This window comes from Amblyomma americanum, chromosome 10 (assembly GCF_052857255.1).
Source record: "Amblyomma americanum isolate KBUSLIRL-KWMA chromosome 10, ASM5285725v1, whole genome shotgun sequence".
Lineage (NCBI taxonomy): Eukaryota > Metazoa > Arthropoda > Arachnida > Ixodida > Ixodidae > Amblyomma > Amblyomma americanum.
In genome coordinates, this window is record NC_135506.1 from 23866583 (window position 1) to 23873872 (window position 7290).

Here is a 7290-nt window from a genome sequence, read left to right on the forward strand (position 1 = left end):
AGCGGCAACCTTGCCTTCTATGAATATAAAAACTGCTTACAGGTCTGAATGTACGTATTTTAGTATGACGAACGCTACTTCACGTTTAGATAAGCCGCGTTCGTTCCATTGGTATGGACGCTGAGCGACACACGTGAAAAAAAATGTATCTTGCGTTCATGATCATCTACGTATCTGTATATGTTAGTGCGAAGCTCCCTACGCTCACAGTATCGTCTTTCACGCCTGTGTATTAGCACGGCGGCGCCTCAAAGCGGTCGGTCAGGCCGCAAGCTGAGAACCGAGGAACAACCATCGAAAGTTGCAACCCATACGCTGCGGAACGTGGGCTTCAACGCGGCGCGGAACGCTGTACCCATAGTCACGACAGAAGCATGGGTTCTTCTGACGATGACTTTACAGTGCAAGGAATTAACAATTTCGTGATGTGCTCCAGGCATAGGCTGAGCAGACGATGCAACTTGATGTGTTGCGCTTCATTTGAGGGAAACAAAAAATGTCAATTAAGTTTATTTACTTGATAAACGCAATGCAAAAACGTTTTGCAGCATATATTTCTTTATTTCGTCCTGTAATATACCACGACGACCCAAACATTCAAAGCTTGTCGTCTGCTCCTGAGGACGGCGACCTCGGTATCACGCTATTGGCTGACGCTCGTGCAGACGAGTGCAGCGCCTTTACGCCATAACATGAGATTGCACGAAATGTAGCCCAGTGTAGGTTAAAAAATAGCCCTATTGTCCACTCGGAGTTGGCACATTTCCTGTGCCTTTCTTCTAATACGATGGAGAAATGCGAAGAGAGAATTGTTAGCGACAAGCGTCGAAAGCCTCTGATTAAACCACTAGCTTCGTCTTAAACAGAGCGCTCCACGGGACACTGGTTATTTTGCTGTGGTCCCTGTATTGCCGTATTGCTATATACGTTATACTTTGCCTTAGTGTGTCTGTAATGTTCCACTCCCCTATATGCGACATGCCTTTTTAACAAACGTACAGTTATAATTACGTCTATTTGAAACACAAAATTTAAAGTCTTACACATGGCCACGCACGCTGGAAAAAAAGAAGCGTTGGTTTTTTTAGTGAAGGAAATGACAGTAACTGTCTCACATATCTCGGTGAACACCCGAACCACGCAGTCAGGGAAGCGATAAAGGAGAGAGGTAATATACACAAACTAATTACGCAATAAGAAATGTAGAGAGAGTCATCTTTTATTTTTATTCGAGAAGTGTGCCTGAAGATAAAGTGGGAAAAGGAATGTACGTAAATGTTAAAGAAGGAGTGAAGGCCACTTTTGCTGTATTTCATGTTCGTTGATTCGTTGTGCGCGCTGCGTTTTAAGATCGGCGTTATCCGAGAAATTGGCGCCAATTCCTACGCTCGAACGCAGGCAGTGAAAAAGCCAGCATTAGAGAATGGGCTTGAAGACACCGAGCGGAGATTTGCAACTTCTTTTGCTCTGTTTTCTTTTGTTTTTTTTTTGTGCTTTACTGCTGCTTCCACTCTGATTTCTGGCGCCTGTTCCTGCTGTTTGGTTTTGTTTCCTTTTCACTGCCAGCAACTGTTCTGACAGCGACACAGCAGCGGGTCAATGCCTGCCCCACAATCGCACTCCGCAATCACCGTGCTCTTCACCTTATCCGCATCGCAATCTCAACGTGCTTCGGTTAAATGGCTTCCTCGCGAGTTGTAGTAGCACCGTGGTTTTCGATCAGATATCACACATGTGCAATGAGCTGAAGGATTAGGAAGAGAGGGAACTGAAGCGTAGGCCGGGAGCGGCATGTTGAAATGGGGAAGAAAGGAGGGCAGAGGGGAAAGGAGCAGGTTGCCTTCTATTGCGACCGCATTAGCGCCAAGACCCACTAAGGAGGAGGAGGAAAAGGAGGAGGAGGAGGAGGAGGAGGAGGAGGAGGAGGAGGAGGAGGAGGAGGAGAGAATTTTGATGAAAACACTATAGAGAGCTACAGAAGGGAACGAGCCAGGTTTGTAGAACAAGAAATTGCACTCGTCATCCCGCAATTTGGGGTTCAGATAATAGGGAGAGATGCCACTCGTTCTTCCCAATTTAGAAAGGAAGCCTCCGTGCCCCTCTAAGATCTATCTCCTGACCCAGTAGTACCAACGGCTACACGGCATGTGCGTGTGTGCGCGAGAAATGCTAATGTATGTTGCATTTCTGAGAGTTGGAGAGCCAGTGTTCCCACCCACATCCGCAGTCTGTACAGCGCCTCGCTGAAAGCCAAGTGGCGTCGTTAGGGCCAGAGTTGGCTGTGACTGTCCGGGCACCAATAGAGACAAGACCAACACAGGTTCTTGAGCGCGGTGAATAACATATGACAGTCACACGCATATCATTGTGTGGCATCCTTTCAAGATAAACTGCTAGACAGGGGGTGGCAGCTGTTGACAGAAAGCTCACAAGCAAACCATTAACAGCATAGAGTGGAGCTTGCCCTTGGGAAGGGACGCGTCAATGGTATTGATTCACCTATACACAAACCTATTAGGCCCGTAATGCTGTACAAATACGCGAGCTTGCTATGTCCGTTTGTCTGCTGTGGCAAACGTTTAACGAAAGTGGTGCATGCGTTCAGGCAATGAGAACGAGAATCCGGGTAGCCTGTGTGCAACACTGCGACCATCGCCTCGACTTTTGAGGCTTTGCTTCGGTATGATCATCATCACCAAAAACTTTATTATTAAACCGTGACTGGAGAAGAAACGAGGCTTTTGTCTATCCTGTTGTATTCTCTTGATCATATCCATCATGGTGCTCCTAATGATGGCTTGAGTGTAGCTGGTGTATTGATGAGCGAACTCTCAGGCGCCTGCAGACCAACACTTTCTGTTTCCTGCAATAACGAAACATTTTGACCCCAAAGTAGATGAAAGCTGCCCTCATTGTGGGAAAGTGTCCGATAACTTCCACATCGTTTGGGCGTGTCCGAAGAATCCTTCCCTAGAGGCATGGGAGGCAGCCCTGCTCAACTGCTCGGGGCTGGAGTCTCAAAGGGGTCAAGTCCTCCATGCGGGAGTAGCGGCCTCGTCCAGTGGGGCCCCGGACTAAGGACTCCAAGTACGTAAAGGGCCATTTTAAAGCGAAAGCTTTACTGGGCGCAGGTTGAGCAGTTTGAAGTGATTCCTGGAGAGCCGTGCTGCGCATGCGCGAGGAGCAGTGAAAACACAAGGCGCATTTCTCTCTCTCGCTCCCTAGCCACAACTGCGCATGCGCCACTAGTAGCACCGAAAGACAGGCGTTCCGCCGCAGCGCAGCGCTTTTCCTCAAAATCCAACTTTCAATTTTCAGCTTTCTCTTTCCTCTTTTCCTCCCTCCTGTATACCTTCCTTCACGGCGCGGTTGGGGTGTCCACCGAGATATGTGAGACGGTTACAATGCCATTTCCTTTCCTCAAAAACACAGAAATGAGCCGACGGCGTTCATACAGTTGATTGGCGTTAAGATTGCAAATACAGTTCATTTTCACAACTACGGCACCTCCTTCCCTTCTTCTTTCACTCCCTCCCTTGTCCCTTCCCTTACGGCGCGGTCCAGGTGTCCAACGATATATGAGACAGATACAGCGCCATTTCGTTGCCCCAAAAACCAATTAAAAAAATTCACAAAAGTGAAGACACACAACCGGCTCCGTGGTTCAGTGGATACCTCAATCTTGCTTTCGCTTTGTGCATCCTGGATTAGCCGGGCTAATCTACAATAATTCTTTGGCCTGCAGACTGTCTTCTCTGGATAAAGTTTTCACCACCACCATCCATCCATTCATCATGGTGTGGTAAAGTCGCCAAGCAAAATGGGACAGTTGCTACGCGTTTCCTGCGTACATACCGTCATCTAAGTAAACTTAGCCGAATCGGTAGTAGGGCCATTTTTTGTTACCTACGCTAGCTACACCAGTGTAGCATGGGTCCTTCTTTTGTTACCAGTGTAGAAAAAGTGTAGCTCCGCCCACCTACACGAACGTATTTCTTTTACGCATAGTGTAGCACGATAACTACACTTTCTACGCCGCTTTCTTTGGAGGTGCAGGCTAGCAGACAAAAAAAAGAAGACGCGCGTTTCAAATGTACAACGCCATTTTGAGGCTGTAAATGTTGCGAGCTTTTGCAGTGCAGCCTCGCAAGTCAGTGAAGTTCGTCCGCCTGGACGATGGAAGCGTTATGGCAGTGAACCCACGAGACGGGCAGCGGCAACCTTGCCTTCTATGAATATAAAAACTGCTTACACGTCTGAATGTACGTATTTTAGTCTGCCGAACGCTACTTCGCGTTTAGATAAGCCGCGTTCCTTCCACGTATCGGCGCTGAGCGACACACGTGAAAAAAATGTATCTTGCGTTCATGATCATCTACGTATCTGTATATGTTAGTGCGAAGCTCCCTACGCTCACAGTATCGTCTTTCACGTCTGTGTATTAACACGGCGGCGCCTCAAAGCAGTCGGTCAGGCCGCAGGCTGAGAACCGAGGAACAACCATCGAAAGTTGCAACCCATAACGCTGCGGAACGTGGGCTTCAACGCGGCGCGGACAGAAGCATGGGTTCTTCTGACGATGACTTTACAGTGCAAGGAATTTAGCGACAATTGCGTGATGTGCTCCAGGCATAGGCTGAGCAGACGATACAACTTGATGTGTTGCGCTTCATTTGAGGGGAAACAAAAAATGTCAATAGATTTTATTTACTTGATAAACGCAATTCAAAAACGTTTTGCAGTATATATTTCTTTATTTCGTCCTGTAATATACTACGACGAACCACACATTCAGAGCTTGTCGTCTGCTCCTGAGGACGGCGACCTCGGTATCACGCTATTGGCTGTCGCTCGTGCAGAGTCTTTACGCCATAGCTTTAGCCCCGCCCTCCACTCGCCTACATGAGATTGCACGAAGTGTAGCTCAGTGTAGGTTAAAAAATAGCCCTATTGTCCACTCGGTGTTGGCACATTTCCTGTGCCTTTCTTCTAATACCGTGGAGAAATACGGAGATAGAATCCGCCTTTTTCATTTTCTTGTGCTGCCACCTCGCGTACAACGCTGGAAGCTCACTGGTAGGGTACTGCGCGCCCAACCCGGCCGGACTGAGTGCCGCTGCGGAGCACGTTTTGTTGGAATCTGTCAACGATGGCGTGTCCTGGGCAGCACCTGGTACCTGGAGGATTTCTAGGGTTGACTGATGGCTTGGAGCGAAGTCCGAGGCAGGCTGTAGTGCCCACTGAAAAGCAAATTCTTCAGTATCTCCGATCATCCGGCATGCGATGCGAACACCAGCTAGCAAGGGCCGCCGCTTCAGAGATGAAGGCTACATTCGGAACATAATGTTCAATGAAATATCCCCGATCAGTGAGGTTGGCGTTTTCCGCTGTATATGCCTGCCATTCATGAAAGGTGGATACTACATCGTGCAGGCCGTAGTACAGAAAACGACTGGGGACAACAGTTTCCACAAGCAATCGTTGTGCTCAAGCGCTGCAGAATAGCTACACGAGCTATAAAAGCACAAGCGTACTCACAACAAAGCAGCTCTGTTAGCATTTCACTGTATTTTCCCACAACACACCACTGCATAGGTTAAACAAGCATGCGCGTCCCTAAAGACGAGCGCGATAGGCGCACATTAATCCATTCCGGCGATACCACGCAGAGCTCTTCATCATGGATATGGTTCGAACACACGCATAACGCACCTTCTTCCTCTTCTGCCTCTTAATGCATGGCACATACCCACACGGGGGGATTGGCCAGGGTGTAGTGGCATAAACAAGGAAATTTCCATAGGAGATTATGACAAAATTTTAGCACCATGCGTGAATGCTCTCGTAGCTTCTTTTTCGTTGTCCGCTCCATCGCGCGTTGAAAGCGGCTCACAGCACTTGCCCGCTTGGCCTTCTTGCTTGAGAAAGCAAAAAGCGTCGGAACGAAGTCTGGGTGCCGCGGTGACATTCGAGGCCTTCCTGGCCATGAATAAAACACTTCGCGATAGACTGCACACGCATTTAAACACAGTACCTCATCCGCACCTGTCACAGAGTGATTCCCGCACAGTCTTGACGTGCTTGACGGTGCCCAAGGGCGAACTGCTTTTATCCACGCTTCGCGTCGAAGGCTGTCCCGGGAAGCGCTCGGAAAGCGAAAAAATCCGAGTTTATTTGCAACACATTTCGTAGGTATCGCCAAATGCGTCGCGCTGAACGCCCGACGGCTGCAGCAACGCACCCCGCGTAGGAAGCCGGTTTGTTTGCACTTCCACGACCGGTCTCGAGTGGAGCGAGCGACCCTTCTAATATGTTTCGCGACACCGCCGCCAGGGGATGGGCGCATGCGCAGTCGCGTCGTGAAAAAGGCGGATTGTTGGCAACAGGCGACGAAAGCCTCTGATTAAACCACTAGCTTCTTCTTAAACAGAGCGCTCCACAGGACACTGGTTATTTTGCTGTGGTCCCTGTATTAGCGTATTGTTATATGCGTTACACTTTGCCTTAATGTGTCGGTAATGTTCCACTCCCCTATATGCGACATGCTTTTTTAACAAACGTACAGTTATAATTACGTCTATTTGAAACACAAAATTTAAAGTCTTACACATGGCCACGCACGCTGGAAAAAAAAGAAGCAAATTGGTTTTTTTTAGGAAAGGAAATGACAGTAACTGTCTTACATATCTCGATGAACACGCGAACCACGCAGTCAGGGAAGCGATAAAGGAGAGAGGTAATATACACAAACTAATTACGCAATGAGAAATGTGGAGAGAGTCATCCTTTATTTTTATTCGGACCCGCCGCGGTGGCTCAGTGGTTAGAGCGCTCGACTACTGATCCGGAGTTCCCGGGTTCGAACCCGACCGCGGCGGATGCGTTTTTATGGAGGAAAAACGCTAAGGCGCCCGTGTGCTGTGCGATGTCAGTGCACGTTAAAGATCCCCAGGTGGTCGAAATTATTCCGGAGCCCTCCATTACGGCACCTCTTTCTTCGTTTCTTCTTTCGCTCCCTCCTTTATCCCTTCCTTAACGGTGCGGTTCAGGTGTCCAACGATATATGAGACAGATACTGCGTCATTTCCTTTCCCCCAAAACCAATTATTATTATTATTTTTATTCGAGAAGTGTGCCTGAAGATAGAGTGGAAAAGGGAATGTACGTAAATGTTAAAGAGGGACTGAAGGCCAATTTTGCTGTATTTCGTTTGTTTATTCTTTGTGCGCGCTGCGTTTTAAGATCGGCGATATCCGAGAAATTGGCGCAAATTCCTACGCTCGAACGCAG

At 48.3% G+C, this 7290-nt stretch overlaps 1 non-coding gene across 1 annotated transcript; it reads left to right on the forward strand.

Moving 5' to 3' along the window:
- Positions 1-6805: 6805 nt before the first annotated feature.
- Positions 6806-6877, forward strand: TRNAS-ACU (transfer RNA serine (anticodon ACU)). Its single transcript has one exon. It is a non-coding gene; the product is annotated as a tRNA-Ser (tRNA).
- Positions 6878-7290: the final 413 nt, after the last annotated feature.